Consider the following 17639-nt stretch of genomic DNA (forward strand, 5'->3'; position numbering starts at 1 on the left):
CTCCTGGGTGTGCCTGGCTCTGCAATCTCACAGCTCCGCAGAAGAGAGGGGCGCACACACACACACAGCACAACGTAAGGCATGAAGTAGCCTGCAAGGGGAAAAGCAGACCCTCTGAATAGATGATCTCCACTGAGATGCAGGAGGGGCTCTTCCGGAAGTGGTGGCTCAGAAACCCTTTGCCTTTCCTTCTGCTCACACGCCCTGTTCCCTTAGCTCTCCAGCTTCTCTCTCATTTTGAGCCAGGGGAACACAAGTTCTGGAAAGAGGACCCCTGCTCCTGCTTGCATATCCTCCCACCCGGGATCCTAGCGACTTAATGAATGTCGCCGCCCCCCCCCCACTCCCGGGCCAGCCTGTCCTCACTACAACCCTAGGAGGTGGTGCCGTACCATCCTCCAGTTACACAAGTGTAAACCGAGGCTTACAGGGAGGGTCCCGGACTGGCCCAGGGTTGTTTGGACCCAACAGCCTTCCGCCTCCCTCACTGAGTAGAAGTGCACGGGGCATTTTAATTTAAAGGCATCAGACCAATTAGGCTCCCAGTTGGAATATTAAATATTTAAAATCCTTTCATGTAGTTTAATTGTCTGGACACTGTGGGGCTGGGAATGAATGGCCTCATGCTTCTTGTGCACTTGCTCACCAGGAAAGCTGGCCTTCCTTTCTTCTGGAATCATCTCGCAGAATTAGCTCTTGTCTTCTGCTTTTATGTTGTGACGTCACCACTTAACAAAATTAAAAGCTGTGTGTGTGTATTTGAGGGGAGGTGAGGACCAGGATGCTCTAAACCAGTCAGGCTTATGAGTAGCCAAATTCTCTAACCTAGTTGCTCTCAGCAGCCCAGGGGAGGGTAAGCATGAAGGCGCTACAATTAAATGCATGTAAATGTTTTCTGGGCAGTCCTAGAGAATGGATTTCTATAATTCAGGCCATGTTTTAAGTGCCTCAAGTGGTGTGGATGCATTTGACGTCCATAGTACAGTGTTTGATAATCTAAGGACATATAATTTCCATCCCTCTCTCTCCTGTCTCTCTCCCTCCCTCTCTTGCTTTCTTTCGTGTAAAAGCTCTTTTTCATATGTTGAGTCATCTGAGGGAAATGAGCCCAAGATTAGGTTAGGAACCAGGGTTTGGTGCTGGCTGTGCCAGTCCATAGTACTCAACGGTGGGTAAGAGTCTAGTATTGCTGAGCCGGTGAAAGGGGCACCGGCATCCTTATCTGGCAGGTTTGTCTTGAAACTAAACACACTGATGTATGTGAGGCACTGGGTGCAAATCTTGGCAGAGGGTGCACCTAGATTTCCCCCAGGAACCTTTTAGATCGGAGAGTGGGAAGCACTGTGAAACAGACACAGGACAGAGCTGTGGGTGAGAGCTGCCCCAGGACCATCCACGCAGGGACTGTGGGGCCACCAGGGAGGGGAGGCCCGCCTTCACGGAGTGGTTAAGGAGAACTCAGAGGTGGGGACAATTAAAGTGGGTTTTACAGAGTCACTAGGAGCTGTTCGCTCAGCTATGTGCGCATACCCTACCTTATTCCAAATAAAAGTTTGAGATGGTTTGCAGAAGCTCTGCGTGAAGGTAAAACGAAGGCGAAACAAGGCACGGGGAGAATAAGGGCAAAAACTGAAGTGCAGCTGCGGGTCAGGTTCGGAGATAAAACTGCTGGTGGTGATTCACGTGTTTGGCACTAAGCTTCTTAGCGATGAAAACAAAAAGGGAGTGTGATCAGGTGGCCAGTTCATGGTCACCGTGTCCATAGGATAAAAGCAAATCAGGTGCCCAGGCCTTTGATGTCCCTGAAGCTGAGGGCTAAGACATATTCTCCCAACGACCCCTCAGTAAGGGGACTCTGTGTGACGGAGTTCTTTGTGCCATCACTGCAATAATCATGTCATCCCAAAGTGAATGCTTCTGAGGGAGAGTGTGCCATGCAGGGAACAGTGTTCTTGGCAGAGGGAACAGCATGAGCCCGGCTCCAAGTCTTTTTTAGGGGTTCAGTGCAGGGAAGGCCTACAGGCCTATCATCAGCATAGTTCTTGGATGAGGCCTCTGGGAACCTGTGGCAGGAGTCTGGTGGGGAAGGGCGTTGCATGAGGTCGAGGGACACAGGAGGGCCGTGCTGGGGTGTGGGAGACCTGTTTTGAGTTGGGACGAGTCAGGGGTCGGGGCCCTTGTGCTTGGACCATTTGTAGCTGGTTGGAGACTGAGGAGGCAGGCTCTCGAGGCTGCTAAAAGCCTGATTGGCTCTGGGCTGCCTCCAGCCTTGGCCGCCACCCACCCTGCCATGCCACTCACCTTTATAAAGACATTGCAAGCCATTTTCTCACATGAAATTTGAAACAAAAAACAAAAACACATACTCTGAAGGCTGTTAGGAAGCAATGTGAGAAACCTGAGCTGTCCCACTGTCAGAGTCTCATATTTTGGGGTTTTTGTCTGTTCTATTTTTGAGGCTGGTAAACTGGTTTCCTGTTTGTTACAAAATGGGTGGTTGTCGCTGTCTGTGCCTGGCCTGAAGGGAGGTGGCCTCCACAGCTCCCGTTGTTCTGCCTTAAGCTAGTTCCTGTCTATGCAGGGGCCAAAGAGGAACCCGGGGTGGCTGGGGCGCTGAGCCGGGGGCAGCCCTCCAGCCACTTCCCAGGATGCGCGGTGTTTGAAGTCACCACACTCTGCTGCAGCGCCCCCTCTGGGAAAACCCGCTCCGTGTCACGGAGAGGGGGCATTTCATACTCTAGACTCTAAGAGTGTGAGGACGGACTCAGATGAAGGAGCCATCCATCGTTGGAAGGGTAAGGGAAGAAACAAAACAATGGACGTTCATGGATAAATTGATACTTGCTACAAGACTGTCATTTCACAACTCCTATCTTATGTACTTGTTACGTATTACTCCCATTCACAGACGAGGAGCCTGAGGATCAGGAACATTTGACTGGAGTCATGTGCCCAGGGTGTTGGCACTTTGACAAGTCTTGGAGAGCGAGTTCAACATTCCTCCCACCACCTTTTTCATAGAAACTTCGAGAGGCAAAAAAAAAAAGCTTGCAGAAACTCACGCAGCTAGTTAGTAGTAGGATCAGAAAGTTAGTTAATGAGCGGTTTCTAGTCTAACGGTTTTCCAAACTGCCTTAGATGCTCTCTAGACTGGCAGGGAATGATGTCTGGCACAGACAGGGTTGGACCCCCGAGCCTGCCCACCCGCCCAGCCAGTGTGCGGGCCCACAGGTGCAAACATCGCCTCTCCCTCAGCAGCTGGATGGCGACGTCCAAGCCGGACCTCTGAGTTTCAGGGTTCTGCCTCTCCCCACCCCACCCCACCCCTTTACTCCTTCCCATCATGCCCTTCCAGGCCCTGCAACCCGTCTCGTGTCTTTTGAGGTCCAGAGATTGAAAGCCCTTCCAAAAACCTACGTCTGTCTTACTGGCTTGTTATTCCCTTTCACTGGTGGTTTTCCACCTGCTCCTGGACCCTGGGGCATTAACGTAGAGAGATCTGAAATCTATGTTCTCGTGTGGGTTTGCTCCATCACAGGCTGAAAGTTGTCACTAATCCGTTGCAGGAGTCCTTAAATTCCTCAAGCTGGAACTACCACCTGGGGGCATTCTCAGGTCTTAGTAGCTCTTCTTAAGTACGTAGTTTTCCAGATTAACCCACCCCAGGCCTGAATATAGGGTGGGTAGTGGGTAGAAAACCCCATCAGCCTAGGCGGCCTCACTCTGAGAGACCTTGGAGAGGGGAAGAAGGGAGACCAGCTTCAGGGGGAGAATGGTCTGGTCGGGGCAGGGGGGCTTCGGCTCCCTCCCACCCCCCACGTCCCCTACTTTGCTCTCTCCTTCCACTCCTTCTGCCTTGGATGACTCGCTTCCCCTGTCTCTTGCTGCCGCGGCCCTGCCTCTCTTTGAGGCTTAGAGCAGATGACCCTCTGCCAAGCCGCCCAGCACCTCCTCCCTCTTCCCAGCCCTAATCGGCCCTCGGCTGCCCTGCCTCTCCTCTGACCTGCCTTCGTTGTACCTGCTTTTAAATTCTTTGTGACTGGATTCAACTCCACGTGGTAACTGTAGCTCCTTAAGTGTCAAGATAGCATTAATTATAGTTTGTTCTCACCACATCATGGCTCAGGGCCTGATCATGTGGAAGAAAGGGAGGCGGGAGGTTGGATGGGTAGGTAGCTCATTCCTTCCTTTGTCTCAGGGGAGGCCCTGGCTGGGGCATCGTGGGAGTGGCGGGTGCGCCCCAGATCAAGCCCATCCTCCCGCCCTGGGCCTGTCCTCTCTCTGTACAGGAGGCATCTCGTCACTTGGGATCCTGATACCCCCACACTGTGCAGACTTTGTGGGAGGGGCTCCTGCCTTACTTTTGCAGCTTCGACACCACAGCTGCCACATTTGAGCTCCATCTTTAATTCTGTTTTTGCTATTTATTGCTGCCTAACAAACTTCTCCAAAACTTAGTTACTTAAGGCGATGGTTTATTATTTCTCACACTCTGGCAGGGTAGTTCTCTGCTGTGCTGGATGGGGCTCACTTGTATAGCCGCATTCAGCTGGTAGCTGGGCTGCGCTGGGCTGGGCTGGGAGGTCTGGGAGAGACTCAACTCACAAGACCAGGGTCATGGTACTGGTGATATTCCTGCACATGGCCTCCCATCCTCCAGCAGACCAGACTCGGCTTCTTCACAGCACGGTGGTCTCAGGGTTCCAAGAAACCAAGCTCCTGGTGCGGAGCATGAGGGCTCAGGGGAGTGACTGCAGCGGGGCCCTGGTTAAATGAGCAGAGGGGCCTGGAGCCTTGCTGTGGCCTTGTGCTGGGCTGGGAGACCCTCGCCCAGGCACGGGTGTTGGTAGTAAGCACTCTGTGTACCTCGAGAATATTCCTGCAAAGAGACCTCTGTCACAAGAGGACACTATGTAGCAGGGCTCCGGGTGACAGAGAAAGGGGGTCATGAGACAGTGACTTTTTTTTGCTGTGACCATTTCTACTCACACCTGGGGGTGAGGGAGAGGAAGGCCTTTTTCATTCATTTCACAGCCTCGCTTTTGGAAGGACCAGGGAAAGAAAAGGAGGAGGATGGAAGCCAACACCTATCATTCCTCCTTTATGGCAGGAACTTGCAACTTGGGTGTGTTCTCACGCACGTGAGCACACGGGTCCTCAGTGCACACTGAGGGGGTATTTATTGATAAATAATAATTGTAAGGGAGAGGATGGGATATGCGATTTTGTTTTTGTTTTTTAAATTTCTTTTTAATTATAAGATCACATGTTTATTTTAGAAAATTTAGAATATATAGACATGTACCAAGAAGGTAATTTTAAGATGCTGAGACCTGGTAAGGGTAAATCACCTGCACAGTTGGCAGGGGACAGACTGTGGATTCAAACTGGAGAGAGGCCACAGCGTGTGCCCGGCTCCCCTCTTCACCCGCTCATTCATTCACTCGAGCAACACAGATCGACCGACTGCTTTCTTTCTGCGTTTCATAGACCACACCATCTGATTCCACTTTACAGGAAAAGAATCTGTCGGGAGGCCAAGTTAGTGGTGGGGCCGGGATGTGTTTTCAGTGCACGCACAGACGGGAAGATAAAGACCTGGAGGTAGACGGGTGTTCACACACAGTCAGCGCATGCTCCCCTGCCTCCTGGCTCTGCCCTCCACCGAAATGCGCACGCCCAGCACCAGATCTTAGTTCGCACGTGCCGTTTCCCAGTCAAAGAAACCAGAGCCCCTTGGAGAAATGGCTGCTTCAGGGGTCGGGCAGGGAAAATACAGCATGAGCCTTACACATCTGATAGCTCTAGAGAGTAAGGAGGTACTAAAGACAAGACAAAAGGTGAGAGTGTCCGAAGGTCGCAGGGTCAGCTAAAAGAGCCCTCGGTGGCCAGAGCTGAAACAACTTGAGCAATAAAATAAATAAAAATAGTTTTGAATTATAACCCAAAGAACCCATGAGTACATTTATTACAAATAAATAACTGAGGAAATAAATAAACAGGGCAGAAGACACAAATCTTCCTTATAGAAGAAGTCTAGTTCATAGACAGCGGTGGGCAAAGGTAGGTTTATAGTTGTGACTATGTGAAACAGAGTTTATTCTTGTATCGTTATTTATTAATTATTGTACTACTTTCCATACAAACAACCGTAAACCTACTTTTGCCCACCCCTGCACACTGCTCCCCCTCCGGCAGATGGAGCTTAATTCCTCTCCCCTGGAGCTGGGGCTAGACCTGGCGACTCACTTCCAAAGAATAGAGTTTGGGGAGGGAGACTAGCGACTTCATAGTCGGTCATCCCGGGAGACACCACCTGACCAGGGGGTCAACATTAACATTACCCCAGGGCGGCTTCTCCGCCCCTCTGTGCGTGTGACCAAGGTGGCAGGACGGTGAAACCCAAACAGTGGGCAGAGTGAAGGACCAGAGGAGCAGCCGGATGCGAGAAAGGCCTGTACAGCAGTCAGCGCCAGGCTCAAGCCACGAGAAGGGCTGCTCTGCAGACAGGGAGCCCCCCTGACCAGGCAGAGGAAGCCCAGAACACCAGGTGAGGTGTCAGGAGCTACTGGCAGTGCTGGGAGCAGATCGCATATGGATGTCCTGGGAAGCCCCAGAGGTAGCAGGTCCCAAGTTCCCAGGACCTGAGGTCTCTGTGGTGACACGTAATCCTGGGTGTGTGCAGTGGCTTCACGGCACACAGGGCAGGAACCACCTAGGACAGCCCACTCCTTTGTGGGCCAGTTCCAATGCGTGGGAAGTTCAGCCTGAGGTTGAACTGAAACCCTCCTCCCTACAATTCCCGCTGATCATTAGCCTTCTGCGGGGATGGTCCAACCATCCTGCCATGTGCTGGGCATCCACACCTGGAAAAATAGAATCCAGGTTCCCCGACCCTTCTCCTCTCCTGGCCCTTCATCTCTCTGTCCCTCAAGGACACTGCTTCTGTGCTGCGTTCACACAGAGCTACTTTCTGTTATTTCGTATCTCCTGGTGCAGTTCTGAAAGTTCTCCCATTTTTCTCTATTTTCTGTCCAGAGAACTTCAGTGTATGATTTTCTGTCCAGAGAGCTTTGGCGTGTGTGATGAGCTTGAGGTGAACTGCCATGATTTGCATCGCATGGTGTAGATTTGCATCGCATGAAAGGTGTCCTTTTGCTGGGTCAAACTCATGGCAGGAGGGAAGGTCCCTGCCAGGATGACGTCTGCAAGGCTGCCCACTCCCTCCTGCTCCCTGGCCCCCTTGCAGCTGCCGCTTCCACGCTCCTGGCACTGGGTAGCTGCCCAGAGAGCAGGTTTCAGGGGGGCAGCTGAGGGTTTTCTCCTTCACTTCTTGAGCCTTCTGCCTGGGGGCATGCGTGCCTACTGAGGGAATTGGGGAGGGGCAGATGGTGACAGGCAGGGGCCATGGAAGTCAGAGCCCTAGGGAAGGTTTCTGTGAGCACCAGAGAAGCTGGAGGGAGGTGAGTTACACATTCACTCATTTACTCACTCACTCAGCAGACATGTCCCGGGGCCTTCTGGGGTATAATGTGCTGAAGAGCAGGTTCTGTTGCCCTACAGGAGCCCCATCGTCCCCTAGGAACATGGCCCTGCCCCTAGGCCAGACTCCCAGGCCCAAGGAGACAAAGCCCATTCTCAGGAGAGTGTTCCCTGAACAATTTCACATATGCCCAGATTCCGGAGACTGAGATGAATGACCTAGCTCCTGCCTCAAGCAAGGTGCAGATGGACAAGGAAATGATGACATGGCAGAGGGGCCATGGTGCATATTTGGGTAGATATTTGGAGGCAGAGGGGAGCCATTACTTCTGCCAGGTAAGGGTGTGGTGAATGTATGTGGAAGGTCTAACTGGAGGGGGTCTTTCCAGCAGGATCTGGAAAGCTAAGAAAGTGTTCCCAGGAAGTCCATGGAGTGGAGAGAGCAGAGAGTGTGATGCCTGAGAGAAGCATGATGCTTGAGGAAACTAAAAATAAATAAGTAGGTTTGAAGCATGAGGTTTGGGAACGGGGAGGGGAACTGTGTGTCTGGAGAGATGAGTAGGAGCTGGATCAGGAAATGGCTTGTATGTCTGTCACATTGGATAGGATTAGATTTTCTGTATGTAACAACAGCAACCAACTAAAATAACAGTGGCTTAAACACATGAAGGTGTATTTGCTTTTCTCATAAGAGAATCAAAGGCAGCTGGCGTACACTGGGTATATGGCAATTCTACAATATAAGCAATATCTCAAGCTCTTCTCTCTTTCACTTACTCCATCCACAGAGCATGGCTTCCATTCTAAAGGTTCCAAGGGTCCGTCCTCATGTTCCAAAATGGCTGCTAGAGCACCAGCCATCACATCCACTTTACATCTATAGAAAGGCAGAAGGGCCGTGCAGCTACATGTGCTCTTTTCAAAGAACCTTCTTGGTAGTTTTACCCAGCGATTTGCACCTACTTTTTTTTATACTAAATGAACTTTATTTCTTTTAATTTAAATTATTTTATTGTTGTTCAATCACAGTTGTCTGTATTTTCTCCGCTCCCCTCCCTCCCACCCTCTCCAAACCCACCTCCTTCCCTTGCTTCCACCCTCCCCCTTGGTTTTGTCCTATATCTTATTGGCTAGGGCTTAGTTACCTCGCTGCCACAAATAAAGGGAGGTGGGAGTTTGCAAAACGAAATGCCTCATTTCAGCAAGGTGTTAAAAGGTCAGAAGGAATTTACCCATCAAAGAAAGGGAGTATGATGTTCCAAGATGTGGCAGCAGTTACAAAGGTGCACAGGTGAGTTTGGACATTGTTCTACAGGAAAGTGTGAATCATGCAGAGACTTTCAGGGCTGAGTTGATCAGATGTGGGTTTTTGGAAGATTCGTCTGAACACTGAGGTCAGGAGAATGGCGGGGAGGGGTGCTGGTGTTACAATGGATATGTCTTGTTCACGGGGCAGTAGGGAGCATAACACCTACTCCGTGGGTGTTCGCATCAGGGGAGTGAGGCTGGCTGGGTGGGAAGGGGCCACGTGGTCAAGGCCTAGAGCCTTGCTGTGCTAGGAAAGAGGGAGCCAGTGAAGGTTTTGTAGTAGGCTTTCCTGATTATGGGTTCTTCCGTGGCCAGTGGGGACATCCCTTCTCTCTTGCTTTTGGAGGAAGGAAAAAAGGAAACTCACTTTTACTGATCACCTTCTACGTATTCAATAGCAGGCATACTGCCTCTTATCTCATTTTGCAGACCTGAAAATGAAAGCACAGAGAGGTTAAGCAACACGTCCACAGTCACACAGCTAGGAAGTAGCAGAACCAGGGCAACCAGTTCCACCAGTCACCTCCAACCCTGCAGTCAGAGACAATACCTGACCCAGTTTCATAAACTGGTTGCTTTTATTCCGTGGGATTGTTTCATTTTGTGTGACCTGGTATTTGACCCCGGTGTCATGTGTGATCCTGTCTGGTGACAAACCACGTATTCATGAGCTTCTTTAACTTGTACTTATTCCAATGAAGCCCTAAAGGAGTCTCGTACTGAGGCCGCAGGACAGGAGGACACAGCACGGGCTGGGGGCTGGGAGACCATCTGTCTGGTCGCAGCCCAGTTGGTGACTGTGCTGGTGGCCAAAAAGTCCCCGCCCTTTACTTCCTGTTTAGCATATTCTCCTCAGAGAACCAGAGAGTTCAGGCTAGAGAAAAATTCTCCAAATAGCCTGTGGATTCTCCCTTCACAATTCATGCAACACTCACTCACCCCCTGTGCCATTATTTATTTCAGTTTTTCTTTAAACATATTTTCCTTTATTTAACTGCCTTTTACTCAGCTATGACCTAAATGATAAGGTCTATATAGTCATGGGTTTGAGTTCCTCTAACCACATATTAAATTCATAAATATAAACAAGATGCTGAAGTTTTTTTTCATAGCAATAATAATAGCTAGCAAATGTTGAAACACTTTCCTAAGTATTATACAGATATGAATTCATTTTATCTTGGCAATAACTTCATGAGGCAGTTACTTTATTTTCCTCCTTTTACAGATGAGGAGACTAAAGCACAGAGTGATTACATGACGTGCCCAAGATCACACAACTAGATCCACCTTAAGCAATCTCATAACTCGCCCTGGCTGGTGTAGCTCAGGGGATTGAGTGCCGGCCTGTGAACCAAAGGGTCGCAGATTTGATTCCCAGTCAGGGCACATACCTGGGCTGTGGGCCAGGTCCCCAGTAGCGGGTGCTTGAGACTGCAACCAGGATGCAACCAATCAATATATCCCTCGCACATTGATGATAATCTCCCCGTCTTTCTCCCTCCCTTATCCTCTCGCTCAAAGTAAATAAATAAAATCTTCTTTAAAAAATCTCATAACCCTCCAGCAGCAGCGGCTCCCACTTTGGGGAGCACAGTGCAGGTCCCGGCTCTAACATGCCACAGTCCCATGATGGGTTCTGCGGCCGCAGGGGTGGCAGTGTGAGCTGTGAAGTGAGCTGACCCGCCGTGACCCTGGACCAGGGAGGGCTCTGGTGCTCCAGGAGGGCACCCGCAGCAGCCACTAGGAGCAGATGGGACTGTAAGGGTGTTGCTGACTCTCTGGGTACCATGTGGGAGGAGGGACGTGGAGCAGGGAGCCCGGGAGACCCTGCCAGGAAGAAACATGGGGGTTGGCAGGAGATGTAAGGTTCTGCTTCAGTGGGAAGCAGGCTGCACTTGGCTGCCCAACAAGTAGATCAGCTGGCTGATGTGCCCTCCTTTCCACGGGCAAGTGAATAGACACTTACTTGGAGTTTTTCTTATTCCATTAGGCATTCATTTCTAGCAGAATGATTAACACCATCCCCAGCTTTCTCCCAATTTCAGTCCCCTGGATGAGATGTCATATTGAGAAACTCTTGTGCCCAGGGTACTAACTACCTGGACCACATCCCAGGACACTGTGGCTGGCTGGGGGCATGCCGGTGACTCACCTGTGTTTCCTGGTGACGAGTGGACTTGGCGGAGCCCCAGAACACGTCAGAGCAGCAGGATCCTCTTTGCTTTGTTCCCGGCTGGGAGGGGGGCCACCCGGCCACTTCTTCCTGCCCAGGCCCTCTCCCCTCCTTCCTCAGTGGGCCCTGGCTCCCGAGCTTCTGCTGGGGGTTACTGGCTGGGTGGCCTTCATGGCCACTTGGTCTCTCTGGGTCTGTGGTCATCTGGATACAGCCCAAACTGCCTTCGAGTAATTTGGAGGCGTCCCGCAAAGGGTCCCTGATATTCCCACAACCCCACCCATCAGCTGTGGTCAGCGCAGGCATGTGATTGCTTCCTGCTCTGGCTCCCACCTGTGCTGCTTGGAGAAGCTTCATTCCTGCCTCTAACCTACCAGGTGGTGGCCACACCTTGCCAGGGGGCTCTGCCTGGGTGGTTCTAAGGCCTCCAGTTCTCAGGCACAGGGCAGACGCCGGACAGATGGGAGGTGGGGTGGAGATAGGGTGGAACTTCATCACCTGAGCCCCAAAGCAGCTTGCTGGGGTCCAACACCCTAGGTAGCCTGAGTAGTTCCCTAGGTTCTGTCTCTGGTCTCTCTCTGGACCGGGGCTCAGAACTAGTCAGGAGACCCGAGGACATCTGCCCGGTTCCTTACCTAGTTCTCTCACTGCCTCTGTCTCACTCCATATCAAAACGTCTTCTCTCCCACCTTGACGAACATGTGAATGGAAGCAGTGTGAAGTGGCCTGCTGTGTCTGTGCAGAGGGCCATGTACCTGTGGGGTCATTGTCCAGGTCTGTGCTGTTCACGATGGCAGTCACTTACAATGTAACCAATACAACCAGGGGACTGTTGTGTGTGTCTTTTTAAATTTTTTTATTTAAGTGTAAATTTAAAAACTAAGGAGCACTTTCCATTGTTTTGGAAATGCTACAGTTCACTTGAACCTTGGCCTCCTAGAAGATCTTACTGTAGTTCAGCAGGTCCTTGGGTAACATCGTTTCCTTCAGTGTCGCTTTGTTTTAATGTGGCTGAGATGCTGTAGGAATTTAACTCTTGTTTGTGTCAGTCAGCCTGTGGTAAACTGGCTTTAATAGACCTTGTTTTGCTTAAAGCTGCAGAATCGATCAGTGACATTGAGAACGTACTGTGTCCGGGTGCGCGGGAGATGCCAGCACTGTCTCCAGTACCTTGTTAGTGCTCTTTTTATATTTACTACTCAGTGAAATGATAGTATTTGCATATATTCAGTTAAATGAAACACATTACTAAAGTTAATTTCACCTTGGATTTTTTCATTTTTAATGTAGGTACTAGAAAGTGACACGTATCACTCACTTTGATTGGAAAACGTTGGTGGAGAGCAGAAGTCAGCGAGCTTTTCCTGTAAGGGGCCCGCCAGTGAGCACTGGAGGCTGCGTGGGGCATTCAGTCTCTGTCGTAGCTGCTCAGCTCCTCACTGAAAATGCTGAAACGGCTGTAACCAAGACAGAAATGAGTGTGCGTGGGTGTGTGCCAATAAAACTTTATTTACAAAAATGTGACCTGGGAGCTCTTGTTTGCAGACTCCTGGTCTAGAGTAACAGTGGGCAACCAACCAGTTCACTCCGGCATGTGAACTAGGAGCTGAAGAGGATTAAATGAGCAGCCAGAAGGCCAGGGCCGGCCCCAGGCGGAGGATGGGGCACGAAAGACCCTCCACAGTGATGACAGGGAGAGAGGAGACCCATGTTTACTGAGAGCTTAATGTGTGCCAGGCATTTTTCATGTATTTTACTTGTATCAATGGCCTTACTTTTCTCAGCGAACCTGCAGAGTAGGTACAGGTACCATCCTGGCGCGCGTTTCCTAGCCGAGGAGCCAGGATTCCCGCACAGGCGGCCTGGCGCCGAGCCTGCGTGCTCTACGCCGCCTCCCTCCCTCACTGCACGTCTCGACACTTTACCAGGTGGGTGTTGGTAACCTAATTTCACCAATGAATGCCTGGGGCACAGGGGCGATAAGAACTTGCCTGAGCCCACATCTGGTACCTGAGCCCTTGATCCTAAGTCACCTGCCTTCCACGCAAGTTCTCCTTCTGCTGTGTGTCTTCATGCAGGGAATGTTCTTGATGGTGAAGCCGGTCTTGATGCCTCCTTGTTCTGGGCATTGACTCCCTGGCGCGTGTGGCAACGGCGATGTCTTTTGGAATGGGACCAGGTGCTCTCCCTGCTCCTCCTGGTTGCTGGTGGGAGCCCCTAGGATGCTGGGGGCTGGGCTGGACTCAGGGCCTCCATGTTCCCCCCTCTTCTCATTACAGGCCAAAGAAAAGAGGGTAGCACCTTGCTGCACCACTTGAAAAAGCCCCTTGGTTTTGTGCTTTTCAGTTTATCTTCCACTGGGTCCTCCTGACCCAGGGAGGCTGCAAAAAGCATGGAGTAGGGGACACCGGGGAAGCATTTTCCTGTGCACGTGTACAGATTGAAGCAAAACTGGTCCCATAATTTATATACAGCTTTATATTTTGTTTTTCTCTCTCATCTAATATTATCGTGGGCAACTTTCCCCACTAATAAATATTTTCAAAACCAGAAGTTCCAGGGTCTTCCCAATGTTGTACTTTATGGAGTTGTCACGATTCATTTAACCTCTACTCCCTGTTGGATGTGTAGGTTGTTTTGAGTTTTTTGCTGTGATAAACAATGCTTTGATAAACATCTTTGTACCTAAGTTTTTGACCTGCGACTTTCCTCATCTATTCTAGATTCCTAGGAGTGGAACGACTTGCTCCAAGTGTGTAAGATTCTAAAGGTGGACCCCTCCCCCATTCTTGCCCACTCAGTCAGCTTTAGGGCCCCTTGAGCTGGGCAGATGACAGGCAGAGGAGAACTGAGAGCAGCGAGAGAAGCTGAACCGGTCCTCATGCAGAAGGAGGGCCTGGACGTGTGGCAAGAAGAGGGGAGTCCCTCCATGAGATCTTCATTGCTATGGTTCTGCTCCTGATCTAGCTGTCCTCTTAGCTTGCTTCTGTTTTAGGTGTGGTTGTTAATAACTGTGCGTTTGCTGTCCTTTCACTGTTCATATTTTTTATCTTCTTTTTCTTAGATAAGTCCCTTTAACATTTCATATAATAAGGGCTTGGTGATGATGAACTCCTTGAATTTGATCTTATCTGAGAAGCACTTTGGGGGAATAGGACAACTGTAATGGCATAATCAATAAAATAAAAATTAAAAAAAAATAAAAAAAGAAGAGGGAGATCCCAGCGGGAAGGTAGGCTGAGAAGAGCTCAGCCAGAGAGGAGAGGGGGACCGAGGAAGGAAGTCGGGGCAGGTCGGAGAAGGCGGGCGCGTGAGAGGAGCAGCTGTCTTGCGGAGGGATACTTGTAGAAGTAGAACAATGGGTGAGGATGTTTAGAAGGTGTGGCTGTAACTTGTACCATTGCTACCACCTTGGGAGACTTCAGTCAAGAATTAATCATAATTTTCAAAAGTCAGGAGAGCCCTGGCTGGTGTGGCTCAGCTGGTTGGGCATTGTCCTGCGGACCAAAGGGTTGCTGGTTTGGTTCCTGGTTGGGGCACATGCCTGAGCTGTGGGTTTAGTCCCAGTTGGTGCATATCTGGGAGGTGGCTGATCAGTGTTTCTCTCTCTCTCTCTAAAACATAAATAAACTCAGGAGGACCCAGGAAGTGTTTCTTTTGGGTGTGTCATGATGCTGAGACAGGCATTGAGGTGCAGTGTTATTTGGGATACAAGGTTTTAATAGGGTTGCTGAGGTACCTGTGGGGGAAACATCTAAGAACTTACACGCTAAAACAGGGCCGTGCTTTGTGGTACCCTCAAAACAAGAATTGTGACTAATAATTTTAAAAGGCTGTTTTCTATTTAAACTGGGATGTGATAGTAAGATTACACTAGAATTTGTAGGGTTTGATCCTCAGCCAAGATCTTATCCATCAGCTTGAGCAAGTCATGAAAACACTTGGGTCTCTGTCCCATTACTTATGTAACCAGATGGCCTGACCCAACCCTTCTCACTTTGGGGTGTTGCTGCTGTCCCCTGGGACATCCCAGAGGGGGGACGTGGAAGCCCCCACCCCAGGCATCAGAGCAGTCAGCCGGAGCAGCCTCTCTCCCTGCACTGAGTCCAGGGATTCCACAGAGCAGCGCCGCCCGAGAGAAGCATGATACCAGCCACAGGTGTGAATCACATTTATCTTTACACTTTTCCAGTCACCGCATTAAAAAACGTCAAAAGACACAGTTGAAATGAACTTTAATTACGTGTTTTCTTTAACACAGCATACTGTTATCTTTTCAACATGTAATTCATATAAATTGCTTATATTTATTTCATTTATAGCACATTTGACTTATTTTTATATTACCTCTTCATAATCCAGTGTGTATTTACCTCTGTAGCCAGTTTCAAGGTGGACTAGCCACCTTTCCCCACCCAAGGTGGCTGCAGCATCCGTGTCCGGCACATAGCCCGAGAGCCAGGAGCCCACCTTCCCCAGGAGCGGTCCCAGGTGGGCAGGGTCCTGGGCTTCCCCTCGAATGATGCCGTCTGGAAACACAGCCACCTCTACAGGCTGCAGGGTGCCCAGAGCAACTCAGCTTAACTCAGTCCTGCGTCTCTCTGCCCCTGTGATTCCGAATCGCGTTCTTCTCCCTCAGTGGGGTCCCTGCTGAGCCTGGCAGCTTTTTATTTTTAAGTCCCGGAAGCCCAAAGGATCGGATCCTATATCCTTCCCCAGAAAATGGACTGCTCGTCCTGCCTGCACCCCTTTGGGGAAGAGCTTCTGTCCATGAGTCTGGCCGCAGCCACTTGTCCTGAGTGCCCGTGTTAAAGGACATCATCCTCCATCTCATCGGCGCTAGGGGGCCTTACCTTCCCTCACCTTTCTAAAGGGGGCTCCGTCCTCACTGGGCCCTGAGTAATTTTCAGGCCCCTTCATTCTGAACAATGCCCGTAAGTGTCATCTCCTGCAAGGCAACCTGCTATCCTCATAAAAAGGGGTGAAGCCAATGACCTTGAAGGTCTCCTCCATCTCTGGCGGTCCTCATGCTGTTGTTCTCAGCACCCAGCACTCTCAGGAAGTCTGGGGGAAAGATGAGTGTGTGTGTGTGTGTGTGTGTGTGTGTGTGTGTGTGTGTGTAGGAACAGAGAATCCTAAAAGCGCCCTGCCCACCGCCCCCTCACGTATGACTCCATGAGCCCCCCCTCCCAGCCTCCCTCCTTCCCACTCTCCTTTTGTTAAGTGGCACATGAAGATACCGTTTATTGTAGAATCCTGACAAATAAAAGCCATTCCTTTGATTTACAACCCGCAACCTCTTCTCTTTGAGTCAACGTGTGAGTCATCTCTTTAATGTGATACTTCCGAAGCGTGTGGCTCACTCGGGGAATGAGTGTGGAATGAGCCCTTTCTGCCGGCCTGCCCTGGCTCCTCACCACTCTTCCTGGCCCTAACACCCACACCAAAACCCAAAAACCAAACAAACAAAAAAACCCAGCCTGTGGCAGCTTCTGCCGAAGGGCTTAACGTTTCCTCCGGTGAGCCTGTCCAGGGAGTTACTCTATACTGACTTCCCAGGAGAAGGTGCTGGCCCTCGAAGACAACCGCTGGCTCAGGTTCAGTCGCAGCCCCAAAAATTCAGTTTGGTTGGGGAGTCTAGGTTTGAAAACTGGCCCGGGGCACACTGTGAAGACCTCCTGCCGGAGGGACGGTGATGGGGAGGGAGGCCACCCTCGTCCTACCCCGGCCTCCAGGCTTTCCAGTTCTGCCCTGGTCACGTATCTCCTACGTTCCCTCTGAGGCTCCACTGGTCTCCCCTGCTGAACTGCTCCCCCATCCATGTACTCAGTAAGTGGTCATTAAACTCCTCTCTGTGCTCACACTGGTTTTTTTTTTTATGTGATAAAATGTGCATAACCTAAAATTTACCATTTTAGCCACTTTGAATGCACAGTTCAGTGGCACTAACTACATTCACACAGCCGTGCAGCCCCACCATCGTCCATCTCCAGGACGTCGGTCACCGCACAAAACCGAAACTCTGTCCTCTCAACTGCACCTCTCCTCCCTCGCCCCCAGCCCCACACAGCCACCTTGGCCTTCCCGCCTCTGCATTTGATGACTTTAGGGACTTCACATAAGTGGAATTGTATAGTGTTTGTCCTCTCATAACTGGCTTATTATACTTACTGTGATGTCCTCAAGGTTCACCCATGTGGTAGCATGTGTCAGAATTTCCTTCCATTTTAAGACTGAATGATGTTCCATTGTATGATTAGGTGCGATCTTGTTCGCTGTCCATCTGTCAACGGACAAGTGGCTTGCCGCCACCTGTGGTTAGGTCACCCTTTTCTTGGTACTGGGCACATACAGGTGCACAGACATTCTCCGCCCTTAAGAGGTTTCAGGTCTAGGGGAGGAAGAGTACTGCGCAGGAGGTCGCCATGTGACCCAAGGAGAGCTGCTTAGCTTTGTCCTGGGATGGCGGAGCAGGGAGGCTGATGACAACAGCAGGAAATGAGAACAGAACCGATACCTGAAGGATGATGACAAGTGACAGGAGGACAATGCAGCAAAAGGAACAGCATGTGCAAATGTTCAGAGGCAGGGAAAACTTGGTTCCTTCCAAACCTGCAAGTACGGGGCCCAACTTCAGGCCAGTGGGCATGCGGGGAGCAGTGGAAGTGAGGGA

General features: G+C 50.5%; 1 protein-coding gene across 2 annotated transcripts in view; it reads left to right on the plus strand.

Annotated features, from left to right (window-relative positions):
• HIVEP3 (HIVEP zinc finger 3) overlaps window positions 1–17639 on the plus strand; it is a 420543-nt gene that overhangs the window by 187551 nt on the left and 215353 nt on the right. The window lies entirely within an intron of this gene.

Source organism: Artibeus jamaicensis, unplaced genomic scaffold (assembly GCF_021234435.1).
Source record: "Artibeus jamaicensis isolate MK-2021 breed Jamaican fruit bat unplaced genomic scaffold, CSHL_Jam_final scaffold_847, whole genome shotgun sequence".
Taxonomy (NCBI): domain Eukaryota; kingdom Metazoa; phylum Chordata; class Mammalia; order Chiroptera; family Phyllostomidae; genus Artibeus; species Artibeus jamaicensis.